Source organism: Chrysemys picta, unplaced genomic scaffold (genome assembly GCF_011386835.1).
Source record: "Chrysemys picta bellii isolate R12L10 unplaced genomic scaffold, ASM1138683v2 scaf244, whole genome shotgun sequence".
In the NCBI taxonomy this organism is placed as follows: Eukaryota; Metazoa; Chordata; order Testudines; family Emydidae; genus Chrysemys; species Chrysemys picta.
This window is the reverse complement of record NW_027052951.1, coordinates 54,270-68,137: the sequence shown is the minus strand read 5'-3', so window position 1 is coordinate 68,137 and position 13,868 is coordinate 54,270.

Genomic DNA, 13,868 nt, shown 5'->3' with positions numbered 1-13,868 from the left:
ATTATGCATGGTCAGATCTCTCTCTTTTAAGTAGTTTCGGAAATATGATTCAGAAATAGTGGTGACTTCTGAGCCAGTGTCTATCAAACAGCGGGTTCTCACCCCTGCTATGGTTATATCCACTGTCAAGCAGTCCCCGAAAGCTCGGCCACAGAAGTCGTTGAATACACTAACATCATCAGGGTCCTTTTCCTTGCTGCTGACACACTGCCCTTTTCCTAGGGACAGCCGTAGAAACCCTTCAGTCCCCACTTGGCCTTCTGATGGTTGGCTGCTTGCTCCCGGTGCCTTTTGAATTTCAGGCGCCTGGGACTCCAGTCTCCTTCTCAGTGTACAATCTCGGCTAGTATGTCCTGGCCTTTCGCAAGTATAACAAATGTATCTTCCCAGCTCGTCCTTCAGTGGAGATCTTCGGGATCCTGGGGCCCTTGGATATCTTGGCATATTAGTGGGAGGTTTTCCTTTCATCACCTCAGTCATCACTTTCAGCATCTCCCCCTGCTGGACCGCCAGTTTTTGGACAGCTTCACTCAAGCTTTCCAATGTTAGCTGTGTTTGGGGCAGGGCCTTTTCCCCAGCAGCTGCATTCACAAGGCCGCCACTTCGTGTACGGGGGTTAGTCTTTGCTGTCTCTGCCACAGGAACTTCCTCTTCTTCTGACCACATAATAGCAGCCTGCATGAGTTCATGGAACTTCTTACTGGGCTCTTCCTTAAACCTCCTTTTCATTTCACGGCGGAGGGAATCATCCTGGAGCCCCAGCACTAACTGCTCTTTCAGAACCGTATCTGGGTCTGGAACTCGCTGAGGGTCTCGCCGCTCCACTCTGCTCATTTTCTCCTGGAGGTCATATGCATATGCCCGGATAGTTTCACCGGGCTCCTGCTTTCTCTCAAAGAACTCCTTTAGTCGGGTTCCAATAGGTACCTTGTCCCCATACACTTCTAGGAGGAGTTCAAATATCTTTTCCACATTTTTTTTGTCTGCCACTGCCATGAACTTTACTGTGGCCTTGGCCTGGCCCTTGAGGTGCTCCTCTATGAAGTCCACATGATCTTCTTCAGGTACTCTTAGCACACGCAGAGCCGCCTTCACAGACTTGACCCACTCCTCTACTGTAATGTCTCCTGGTCTAGTCGGGAAGCCACCAAACTCCGTGACCTTCCGCTCCCGTGGGACATAAATAGTAGGGGGTTTCTTAGCTTCTGCTGTCTGTTGCTCTATTACTGCCTTGGCCAGCGATAAGGCTTCTCTCTGTTCAGTTCTAGCTTGCTGTAATGCCTCCGCTTGGTCTGATAATCTGCGCTGAAGTTTAGCAAACTTAGTTCGTAGTTCTTCAATTCCAGCCATGGTAGGGTGCTCAACTAGGCCCGGACCTTGCTACTAGAACTTAACCAGAAAACCAATGGGATGGACCCTGTGGATAGGATCCTGTTCGTGACGCCAATTATGTAAGCGGGGGAATGGTCCCGCTATTGTGGGGAAATTTCCTGACTTCTGCACTACCCCGGTGAGGTGGGCAAGCGAAAGGATCTGAGTCCCCGCTCCCACTTCCTTTACCCAGAGGCCTCCCTGCCCTTGAGGGCTCCCCTTCCACTCTCCTGTCTGGCTGAGTCCTCGTAACCCCAACAAGGCTGGGCCCAGGATTCCTGGGGGGCTCGACCCCCAACCCTGCTGTGGTCACCTAGGACAGGGGCTAGGGTGTCCCCACTCCGGGGTACTCTCTTTACACTGGGCACCTCCCTGACCCACTGATTATTCCATACAATTTAAAGCAAATACAAGTTGTTTAATTAACAATTAATCTAAAGAAAAGAACAAGGAAAAATGGGAAAGGTTAAAGGAAAACACATCACCCTGCTCTGTGGCAGGGAACATCACAAACAATGTCTCTGGAATGTCAGGGCAGGTCACAGTCTGCTTCTTGTAGGTCCCAGGCCTCCTTCTCAGGCCCAGGCCGTGCTGCAGAGACGCTGCGGGTTGGACACTTGCAATGGTGGTGGCCACACACCTCCGGGCTTTGAGTGGTGGGACCCTTCTTCCCAGCGTCAGCCCCCCGTAGGGTTAAGGTCCCCCTCCCGGTCTTGCCTGCAAGGGCCCTTGTCTGGGGGTGTCTTTCTGTGCTGGGCCCTTTGACCAGGTTCCCCCTTGGCTGGCCCCACTTGCTCACCACACCTGGCTCTGCGGCTGCAGCTCTGCTCCCAGCACAGGATCTGCTCTCCCTGGGCTGCGTCTCTGGCTCTGTGGCTGCAGCTCCACTCCCAGCACAGGATCTGCTCTCCCTGGGCTGCGTCTCTGGCTCTGTGGCTGCAGCTCCACTCCCAGCACAGGATCTACTCTCCCTGGGCTGCGTCTCTGGCTCTGCGGCTGCACCTCTGCTCCCAGCACAGGATCTGCTCTCCCCGGGCTGCGTCTCTGGCTCTGTGGCTGCAGCTCCACTCCCAGCACAGGATCTGCTCTCCCTGGGCTGCGTCTCTGGCTCTGCGGCTGCACCTCTGCTCCCAGCACAGGATCTGTTCTCCCTGGGCTGCGTCTCTGGCTCTGGATCTGGCACGGTTCTGCTCTCCAGCTCAGCTTGGGCCCCTGCTCTCTCCTTAGCTCGGCCCCACTCAGTCTGACTCAGGCCATTCCAGTTCACACGGAGGACGGGACCCCCTCTGGCCTCCTGACTCCCTGATTAGCCTGCCCGCCCTGTCAATCAGGCTGATCTGGAGCATTGGCCTCTCCCCATGGTTCCTGGGGACTGTCAGTCTCAGGCTCCTGATTTGCCCTCGACCCTTCCCCTTTTAGTGCTGGGAGCTAGCCAACCAAAACACCCCCACTGAATGTTAATAAGGGGGCAACAGTCCCCTTACACAAGTCCTCCCTTTCCCAGCCAGGCAAGTAATTTGCACTACCCCAGACCACAGCCAGTCCACCAGTTTTCACATCCTTAACTGCTATCATTTCCAAGGCTGGACTCTGCCTTAAAGAGATACCACACAAATCCAAAGAGTCTGCGGGTGAGACTTTGCTCGCTCTCCCCCGCATCCTCAAGCATTCAGCCATAAAACTGCTCTGCTCTGACACATCAGTAACCAAATCTGTCCTCAAACCCTGAAGCACAAACTGCTCATTTAAAGAATCAGAAAGGAGACATTCCTGTTCCAACACCATTGTCTCCCCAACAGGTTGGCCCCACACAGGCACTTGGTTATAGGGCTGCCTCAATTCCTTAACAACTTTTACTTCCTCTGAGACCTTCTCAAAGCTACCCACACTGGATCTTTTAAAAGGAAAGTCAGTGGATCCATTCACAACAGACAATTTTTGGCTGCTAGGAACTGAAACTTCCTTGATTAAATCACTCTCACACCCTTCAGTTGCAGGGAACTGCTTGCACCGAATACCATGAGGATTCCTTTCTCCAGGAGCTTTTCTAAGCAGCAATTCACCCCTCACAGAAATTCTGCCCTTACCCTCTTCACCTAGGGCTTGCTCTAAAGGAACACTTTCCTGAGCAACAACAGACTCTGTCTGGGTCTTACTTACATTCAGGATCACCTTTGGCCCATCAGGCAGATCTCTACACAATCCCCTTTCAGGCGAACCCATAGACTTCCTTGATAAAAGGTTAGAAATATTTCCCTTCTCTTTGCCACACACAAGCTTAGGAATTTTTTCCTTTTTGCTACAAGTTGTTAAACTGTCCGTAGGTACCACAACCAAATTACCTTTCTGCTCTCCTTGTGCCCTGGCTAGGGTATCACCCTGATCAGACAGAGTTGTTACACCCTTCTCCAACCACACATGAGCAACAGGCCAAATACAAGCACCAGAATTGTCTGGTCTCTGGGATTTTGCTAAGACACTAACTGGATGCAACCTAGTTACGGTGCCATTCTCCCCAGCAGATGCAAACTTAGGACCATTCCCTTCCTGGGCTTTAGTTAAATCCAGAACCAACTCTGAGACAACTAAATTACTCTCAACCATCACAGGCCGAAAGGCACCTTCTGTCTGCTCCACAGACAAAAAAGAGTTGGCGACGCATTTTCCTTTACTAGACATACAGTTTGGGATTTCATTTCCCTTGTCCCAGCACACCCGGCTGTTCACAGACAACTGCTTGGAGACTGGGGTAGCTTCCTCCATAGGCAAGTCAATACCCCTGACAGACACAGGCACATTTCCTTCACTGTCACTATTCTTCGCACAGGAAACAGATAAGGTATAGGGACACTCATCTTCCACTCTCCTTGCCTTCCCAAACTGCTGACTAGATAAAGCCATCAGCTCACAAGACTGCCTAGGCTCATCCAAAATCTCCTTGTTCTCCTCTCCCTTCGCTTGATCTAATTCCAGGTTTACTTCTGAGACATTAGATAGACATTCAGAAACTTCATTCACAGCCAAACAGCTACTTTCCAAAGACAAACTTTTGGAGAAACCCTCCATAGGCATAACCTTAGGATCAATCCTCTCTTGTGCCTGGTTTGTATTAACTTGACTGACCATAGCTTTAATATCATTTCCAATCATAATATCCTTAGGGATTATGTCTTTTACTCCCACAACCATGGTGCCCTCCAATCCCTTCCATTTCAGGTGGATTTTAGCCAAAGGCACCCCGACAAAATACTTGGATAAGGCTACAACAGTTACATCTTCACCTGGCAAATAATCTTCCTTCCTGACAAGACTTGCTTTAACCAGAGTAATATCTGCTGCGGTGTCCCTCCATGCCATACACCTCACTCCATTCACTTCGGCACTGCTAATAAACTCTGCGTTATTTCCCCCATATTTAGCTTTAATGTGAGTTTTAAGGTCAAATTCTTCAGAGACCACAGAAACAGCATTTGCACACAGGGCACCAATGCTGGGCTCTGTGTGGCTTGCCTGTGAGTTTACAACAACAGGGTTAGCATTGGCTGTGGCATTTGGGGTTGCTGGTTTTGGGCTGCCCTTCAGTGTCGGGCAGTCTGGTCTCATGTGGCCCAGCATACCACAGCGATAGCATGTAACCTGTTCCGTCCTGGGATGTGAGTTCCTACCCTCTGGGCCCCCTTGAACTCTTTTAGAAGAGTCAGGTTTATTTTTAAATCCTTCCCTCCTCTTGAACTGGGGAGAATGGTGATCAGTTTTCCCCGGGGTTTTACACCCTTCTCGAGCCCTGTTTTGGGTATGGGCATCCGCAATCTCTGCTGCCCGTAGGACTGACTCAGGGTCCCTGTCACACACAGCTGCTCTCACATTGTCAGGCACAATGTCTAAGAACTGTTCCAAAGTTATTAAATCCAGCAGTTTTTCAAAACTCCCATGCGCCTTAGCTCCCATAACCCACTATGTCACAGGAGTGATCCTTAATTTCTGAGCCGCTAGCGCGGACAGGGCATCCTCCCTGTGTGTGTAATTAAAAAATGGGTGGGGAACAGTCTAAGCATTCCCTCTCACCCCCTAAGGGTACCCCAGCTTATTTCATGTACGTACATTATGGTCCGAAAACCTGCAGGTATTTAGAGAATTGAAATCTTTACACGCGTGCAAATCCATCTAAACAATGGCCACTAGAAGGTACCTTCAATTTAAATAAACTTACATATCTCAGAAAAACCCTGGCTTCGCCAAAAGCCTCTGATACTCAGTGGGAGCAATTTGTCTATTGGTAAAAGAAAGCGACAAAGAGACTCCATGAGTCTCGGGTGCGGAGTCTAAAAGTGATATATTAAATATCACTAAGGCTAAAAAGGCATTGCAGTAAAATCTAGCAAGTTCAAAAATTCAGAATTTCCTAAATAACCAGCTAATGGCCATTCAAAATGATCTTGAGCATCAGGCTTGGCCCACTGCCCTTACAGACACATCAGAAGTACCATCTAATCTGTGGCCATAAAAACATACTTGGAGACTTTCTGGGTGAAAGTGCGGACGTTCTCAGTGCTCCTTCCAAGCATATGAACCGGTTAGGGGGGTGTGGGCTCCCACATACCGAATCCTGCCGGGTCCATGAAAAAAATGCATGTGGAATTGGGTAATTCACCAAAACATCTAAAAAATTTAACTACCTGGTATGCCCAATCAATTTTTAGTCAGTGCTCCTAAAATTACACCTGACATTTAAATAAAGTTAGAAAGTCAATGGACATTTTGGCTGTTAAAACCCCCACAGCTTCAGTGTATACGTAAACTAAAACCAAAAAAAGTTGTCACTGTTCATAATTACGTTTGCTAAAAAAATAAAAAACAAAAAACTACCCTAACAAAACATTTACTTTTCCAAGCTAATAATAACTGTGTGTATATTAATGCCACCACATTGCACGACATATATTTTAATCTCACTACCACTGCAGCAATCATATTATCTACTGGCCTGCAAATAAAGTTTTGCAAATAGCCCTTAAGTTCCAAAGACCCTTTAATTAAACTAGTTTAATACCAAAATCAATTTCAAAATTTGCTTTCACTGTTACCAAAGGTTCAAAAAATCTCTAAAGTACAGAAGCAAATTCACATGCTTCAAAATATATATCAAGTTAAAAAGTATGTCTTTCATACAGCTTATAAAATGTCCACCTTATATACTAAATATAATATATTATGTTTTATAACTAAAAATGTACAACAACCCCATCATATTCTCACTATAAAAATGTTATTGCTTGCATTGTTGTTAGCTAGTGTAAAAGTATGTTATTATTATTGTAGAAAACATAATAATAATAATACCTTTCATGTCCATGCTCATCATGCATTATCATTACATCCAATCAAACCCTCTAAGATTAAAGCATCCAATGTAAAATCTAAATTCCAAAACTTAATGCAAATAAAAATTGAAAAATATTGGTTGTACTAGTAGTACAAAAGTGGGGGTTGTGGAAGCAGAGAAAAAACTGACAGGAAGGGGATTGCAAAGCATGACAGTTTGTTAGCAAGAGTCAGGCTAACTGTAACCCTAATAACGCGAGATTTGTAGACGCGAGGATTGTGTGAGGCGAGTGGGAAAGAACTGTGTGAGAAGTTGTTGCGATCTTGTGTAGATAATGTGTAGAAAATATTGTATGTAGACTAGAGTCAAAACAAGTGAGAAAAATAAGATATCAAGATGGCCTATGTATAAACGAAATGCAGCTGTTGCTTATTATTGTTTGTAATGAAAGGTATAAAGGTTTGCTGTAACTGTTTACCACTAGAGAGACCTGTTTAGCTCTCTCCCTCTACGCAATTGTTAGAGAAAATAAAGTATCTGACTTGCTGTACCCAAACAAAAAGTGAGAACTCTGTTATTCTCCAACACTATCTATCTATCTATCTATCTATCTATCTATCTATCTATCTATCTATCTATCTATCTATCTATCTATCTATCTATCTATCGCCACACACCCCATCTATCTATCTATCTATCCCCACACGCCCCATCTATCTATCTATCAATCTACCTATCTATCCCCTTGAATACAGAGGTTCCCAGTGCTGAGGGCTGGGACAGACCCTTTACCCGAGTGAGGTGTGATGGTTCCTTCCCGCTGTGTGTCCCTCCACAGAAGGGGCTCCTGATCTGAACACCCTGCCCTGCTCTCCCGCTCATCCCCCTGACCTAGGGTGTTGGTGCCTGTCTTGCTCGAGGCCACCTACCATCCAAACTGGGGCCCACCCAGCTGCCGAACCCTCCCCCGCATCAGGCCAAAGCCCCCAGCCAGAACCCCAATGGCCACTGCTTCCTCCAGCTCCACTACAACTACACTCGCCCTGATGCCTACTCCGATAGCCGCACCCACCACTGCCAGGAACCACCCCCCGACCCATGGCCAGGCCCAACCACTCGGCCTTCTTCACATTAAAGCGCTGCACATGGGCTGTCAGGAACTCGTCCATCTGCTTGTCCAGCTCCTCCTTCAGCTCCTCCAGGGCCGCCTGTTTCTGGGGGTCCTCACCCCGCAGCTCCGCCCGGCAGCGCTCCAGCAGCTCCTGGCGTTTCCCCTCCAGGCATCGCTGCATTTCCGCAGGCTTCACACTCAGGCAGCGGCGCATGCTCTGGTGGCTACGGTCCTGTGGGGAGCGGGAGAGATTGGCCATTAGGGACGGGTTCTAGTGTTTCCCAGCCACAGGGGGCACCACCATGTCATGCACCCACAGCCCCTTCAATTCCGACCCACCACAGCCCCGTGCTATCCCATCCTTGCCCCTCCGCCCCCCCAGCTCTGCCGGTGACCCTCACTCCCGACCCGCAGCCCTTCTGTGATCACCAGCAGCTGCACAAATTGTTCATATTTCCTCCTGGAGGCTTCTACTGCTTTTCTCTTTTCCTCCTCCATCATCGCTGCCATCTGTGGTGGGATGGGAAAAAGGGTGGGGGATGGGGATGGAACCATCTCTGAACTGGGAACCCCTCTCCCCCCACTCACCATTTCCACATTCCTCCAGGGCTCTGCTCGCTACTGTCATCTCCCCACTGCCCCCTGACCCCCCACATTCCCCCAGAGCCAGGGACAGCCCCCTAATGATTCATAGATTCATAGATTCTAGGACTGGAAGGGACCTCGAGAGGTCATCGAGTCCAGTCCCCTGCCCGCATGGCAGGACCAAATACTGTCTAGACCATCCCTGATAGACATTTATCTAACCTACTGTGACAATGCGGTTCTGGCGGAACCCAACTGAGAGTGCCAACTCAGGACAAATTGCTCAAACAGGGCAGTTACAGCCCAAGGCTGGGGTTTTTTCCACCTTTAAGGCAAACCAAACCAGCCAGACTAGGACTTCGGTCTCACCCCACTGGCTAACCGCAAGTCTCACAAGCAATCTCCTTAGACACCCCAGTTTCCCAGTAATACCACTAGTGCCACTTGTTATGGGGACAAATGGTTATGAAAACCAATACCCCAGTAAAAGAAAAAGGTTCTCCTGATCCCAAAGGACCAAGCCCCAGACCCAGGTCAATATACAAATCAGATCTTACCCACAAATCACGCTGTTGCCAATCCTTTAGAATCTAAAATCTAAAGGTTTATTCATAAAAGGAAAAAGATAGAGATGAGAGTTAGAATTGGTTAAATGGAATCAATTACATACAGTAATGGCACAGTTCTTGGTTCAGGCTTGCAGCAGCGATGGAATAAACTGCAGGTTCAAATCAAGGCTCTGGAATACATCCCCCGCTGGGATGGGTCCTCAGTCCTTTGTTCAAAGCTTCAGCTTGTAGCAAAGTTCCTCCAGAGGTGTGAAGCAGGATTGAAGACCAGATGGAGATGAGGCATCAGCCTTATATAGTCTATTCCAGGAGTAAGAACACCTCTTTGTTACCTCCTTACAGCCAAATGGAGTCTGGAGTCACATGGGCCAGTTCCTGCATACTTCGCTGAGTTACAAGGCGTATCTGCCTTCTCTCAATGGATCCATTGTACAGCTGATGGTCCTTAATGGGCCATCAAGCAGGCTAGGCAGAGCTAATCTCAGCTTGTCTGGGATGTCACCCAGAAGCACAGCATAAGTTTGCCATACAGACAGTATAGAGCCAATATTCATAACTTTAACTACAAAACTGATACACACATATAGACAGCATAATCATAACCAGTAAACCATAACCTTGTCCCAGACACCCCATTTGACCCCCTTCATACAAGATTTGGGTGCCACTACAGGACCTTGGTTGCAACAATGATCTAGACGATCCCAGTTTATGTCAATAACGTCACACCCCCAACGCAAAATTGATGCAGGAAGGGATGACACAAACATCACTGACTGCGTCCCAAGAGCTCCCCATCCTGGGTTCTGTCTCACTACAGCTAGTATTGGGTTAGAAGCCATACCAGTGTATAACAGAAATGGTTTATCAAAATCATGTTCAACCACATGAGTGAACCTCTTTACAACCTCAAGGTAAAACTTAGTTAGAACAATAGTGGATTGGATCTGCTCTGGCAGCATGGTTCCTGTATGTCTCATGTGATCTTGCCAAGAGCTAAAGAAAACAGCTACTTTATCCATACCAGCTCGGGCAAATGTTTGGAACCCCATTAACATCGAATAAATGCAGATATTAATGTTCTTCATAGTACAGGAATCTTGGCATTTAGCCATGAAAGCAATATGGTAGTGTGCCTCCGTCTTCCTTTTCATACAGCACATTAGGTCTGGAATGTCCTTTTCCCTGTGAAAAGTTCCCTTATTGTTTATAGGCATTACCTGTGAAACACCAGTGTAACAAGGCCTTTTAACATAACGTGTGTTCTCATGTATTCTTTTTAACATGTTCAAGGGATTCTCCAAAAGATTAGACACATTGTACATTTTTACAGTTTGTGGCAATAGCAACACATTCATTACAAAATTTAGCAATAACAACAAGTTCATTGCAAGTGTCCATCTACATCATGTTTGTCATGCCACCCCTTTGGCTCAATACCATTGGAGTTTGGGCATTTTAGGGTTAACCTGTGGCTTCCCTTTGCAAAATTCAGTGTTCTCTTTCCTCCTTGTCCTGCAGGATCAAACCCTGATTTCTCTTGCTCAACAGAATTCACTGGCTGATGGGGTGGGCCCTCTTTGCTAACAGCTATTAGCAAGTCCTTCCTTTCCCAGCCAGGCAAGTAATTTGCACTACCCCAGACCAGAGCCAGTCCACCAGTTTTCATATTCGTACCTGTTATCATTTTCAAGGCTGGACTCTGTCTTAAAGAGATACTACACAAATCCAAAGAGTCTGCGGGTGAGAGTTTGCTTGCTCTCCCCTGCATCCTCAAGCATTTAGCCATAAAACTGCTCTGCTCTGACACATCAGTAACCAAATCTGTCCTCAAACCCTGAAGCACAAACTGCTCATTTAAAGAATCAGAAAGGAGACATTCCTGTTCCAACACCATTGTCTCCCCAACAAGTTGGCCACACACAACCACTTGGTTATAGGGATGCCTCAATTCCTTAACAACTTTTACTTCCTCTGAGACCTTCTCAAAGCTACCCACACTGGATCTTTTACAAGGAAAGTTAGTGGATCCATTCACAACAGACACTTTTTGGCTGCTAGGAACTGAAACTTCCTTGATTAAATCACTTTCACACCCTTCAGTTGCAGGGAACTGCTTGCCCAGATTACCATGAGGATTCCTTTCTCCAGGAGCTTTTCTAAGCAGCAATTCACCCCTCACAGAAATTCTGCCCTTACCCTCTTCACCTAGGGCTTGCTCTAAAGGAACACTTTCCTGAGCAACAACAGACTCTGTCTGGGTTTTACTCGCATTCAGGATCACCTTTGGCCCATCAGGCAGATCTCTACACAATCCCCTTTCAGGCGAACCCATAGACTTCCTAGATAAAAGGTTAGAAATACTTCCCTTCTCTTTGCCACACACCAGCTTAGGAATTTTTTCCTTTTTGCTACAAGTTGTTAAACTGTCCGTAGGTACCACAACCAAATTACCTTTCTGCTCTCCTTGTGCCCTGGCTAGGGTATCACCCTGATCAGACAGAGTTGTTACACCCTTCTCCAACCACACATGAGCAACAGGCAAAATACAAGCACCAGAATTGTTTGATCTCTGGGATTTTGCTAAGACACTAACTGGATGCAACCTAGTTACGGTGCCATTCTCCCCAGCAGATGCAAACTTAGGACCATTCCCTTCCTGGGCTTTAGTTGAATCCAGAACCAACTCTGAGACAACTGCACTATTCTCAACCATCACAGGCTGAAAGGCACCTTCTGTCTGCCCCACAGACAAAGAAGAGTTGGAGACGCATTTTCCTTTACTAGACATACGGTTTGGGATTTCATTTCCCTTGTCCCAGCACACCGGGCTGTTCACAGACAACTGCTTGGAGACTGGGGTAGCTTCCTCCATAGGCAAGTCAATACACCTGACAGACAAAGGCACATTTCCTTCACTGTCACTATTCTTCGCACAGGAAACAGATAAGGTATAGGGACACTCATCTTCCACTCTCCTTGCCTTCCCAAACTGCTGACTAGATAAAGCCATCAGCTCACAAGACTGCCTAGGCTTATCCAAAATCTTCTTGTTCTCCTCTCCCTTCGCTTGATCTAATTCCAGATTTACTTCTGAGACATTAGATAGACATTCAGAAACTTCATTCACAGCCAAACAGCTACTTTCCAAAGACAAACCTTTGGAGAAACCCTCCATAGGCACAACCTTAGGATCAATCCTCTCCTGTGCCTGGTTTGTATTAACTTGACTGACCATAGCTTTAATATCATTTCCAATCATAATATCCTTAGGGATTATGTCTTTTACTCCCACAACCATGGTGCCCTCCAATCCCTTCCATTTCAGGTGGATTGTAGCCAAAGGCACCCTGACAAAATACTTAGATAAGGCTACAACAGTTACATCTTCACCTGGCAAATAATCTTCCTTCCTGACAAGACTTGCTTTAACCAGAGTAATATCTGCTGCGGTGTCCCTCCATGCCATACACCTCACTCCATTCACTTCTGCACTGCTAATAAACTCTGCGTTATTTCCCCCATATTTAGCTTTAACGTGAGTTTTAAGGTTGAATTCTTCCGAGACCACAGAAACAGCATTTGCACACAGGGCACCAATGCTGGGCTCTGTGTGGCTTGCCTGTGAGTTTACAACAACAGGGTTAGCATTGGCCCTGGCATTTGGGGTTGCTGGTTTTGGGCTGCCCTTCAGTGTCGGGCAGTCTGGTTTCATGTGGCCCAGCATACCACAGTGATAGCATGTAACCTGCTGGGGATGTGAGTTCCTACCCTCGGGGCTCCCTTGAACTCCTTTAGAAGAGTCAGGTTTATTTTTAAATCCTTCCCTCCTCTTGAACTGGGGAGAATGGTGATTAGTTTTCCCCGGGGTTTTACACCCTTCTCGAGCCCTGTTTTGGGTATGGGCATCCGCAATCTCTGCTGCCCGTAGGACTGACTCAGGGTCCCTGTCACACACAGCTGCTCTCACATTGTCAGGCACAATGTCTAAGAACTGTTCCAAAGTTATTAAATCCAGCAGTTTTTCAAAACTCCCATGCGCCTTAGCTCCCATAACCCACTTTTTAACAAAACCCATCAGCTTATGAGCACATTCTACAAAAGTACAATCCTTAGACATTTTAAACTCTCTAAACTTAACTCTGTAAGATTCAGGAGTAACCTTGAACCGCCTTAACACAGAATCCTTAAACCGCTCATAATCTAAGGCTTCTTGTTCCCCCAAGTCATTAAACACCTCCCTGGCTTTTCCAGTCAGTCTGGTCAGCAGGACAGGCATTCGCTGACCCTCAGGGATCTGGTACAGATTGCAGAGGCGTTCAAAGGTAGACAAAAACTCCTCTATATCCTCAGTATCATTGTAAATGGGACACATCCTTTCCCAGTTTTTCTCATGGCGGGGGGGAAGTGGAGTACCAGGTGGGGATGACTTTCTCCGCTCTTCCATTACTTGGAGCTGAAGTCTGGCCGTCTCCTGTTCAGCAGCGAGCAGCTCTAGACGTCCCTTACGAGCTCTCTCTTCTCTCTCATCAGCCTCCTTCTTTCTTTGATCAGCTTCTTTCTCTCTCTCAGCAGCCTCTTTCTCTCTCTCAGCAGCCTCTTTCTCTAATTCTGCTATTTTTTGCTTCTCCAGCAATCGAAGATCTGCTAGCTTCTGTTCATGCTCAAATTGCAGTTTACTTGTCACCCTTTGCATCCTAATTTTTTCTGCCTCTTCTGCAGCCTCAGGTAAGGGCTGTGCTCTTCCCCCTGATCACTGGCTATTAACAGATTTCTCAGTTCTTGATTTGTAGCTTTCTTTCTAAAGCATATCCTCTTTTCTGAACACAAATTTTCCAGGGCTTTTTTGCCAAGTCCCTCATATGCTCTTTGCTCAGCCATTGCAGCAGCTCTTTAACCAACAAACTCT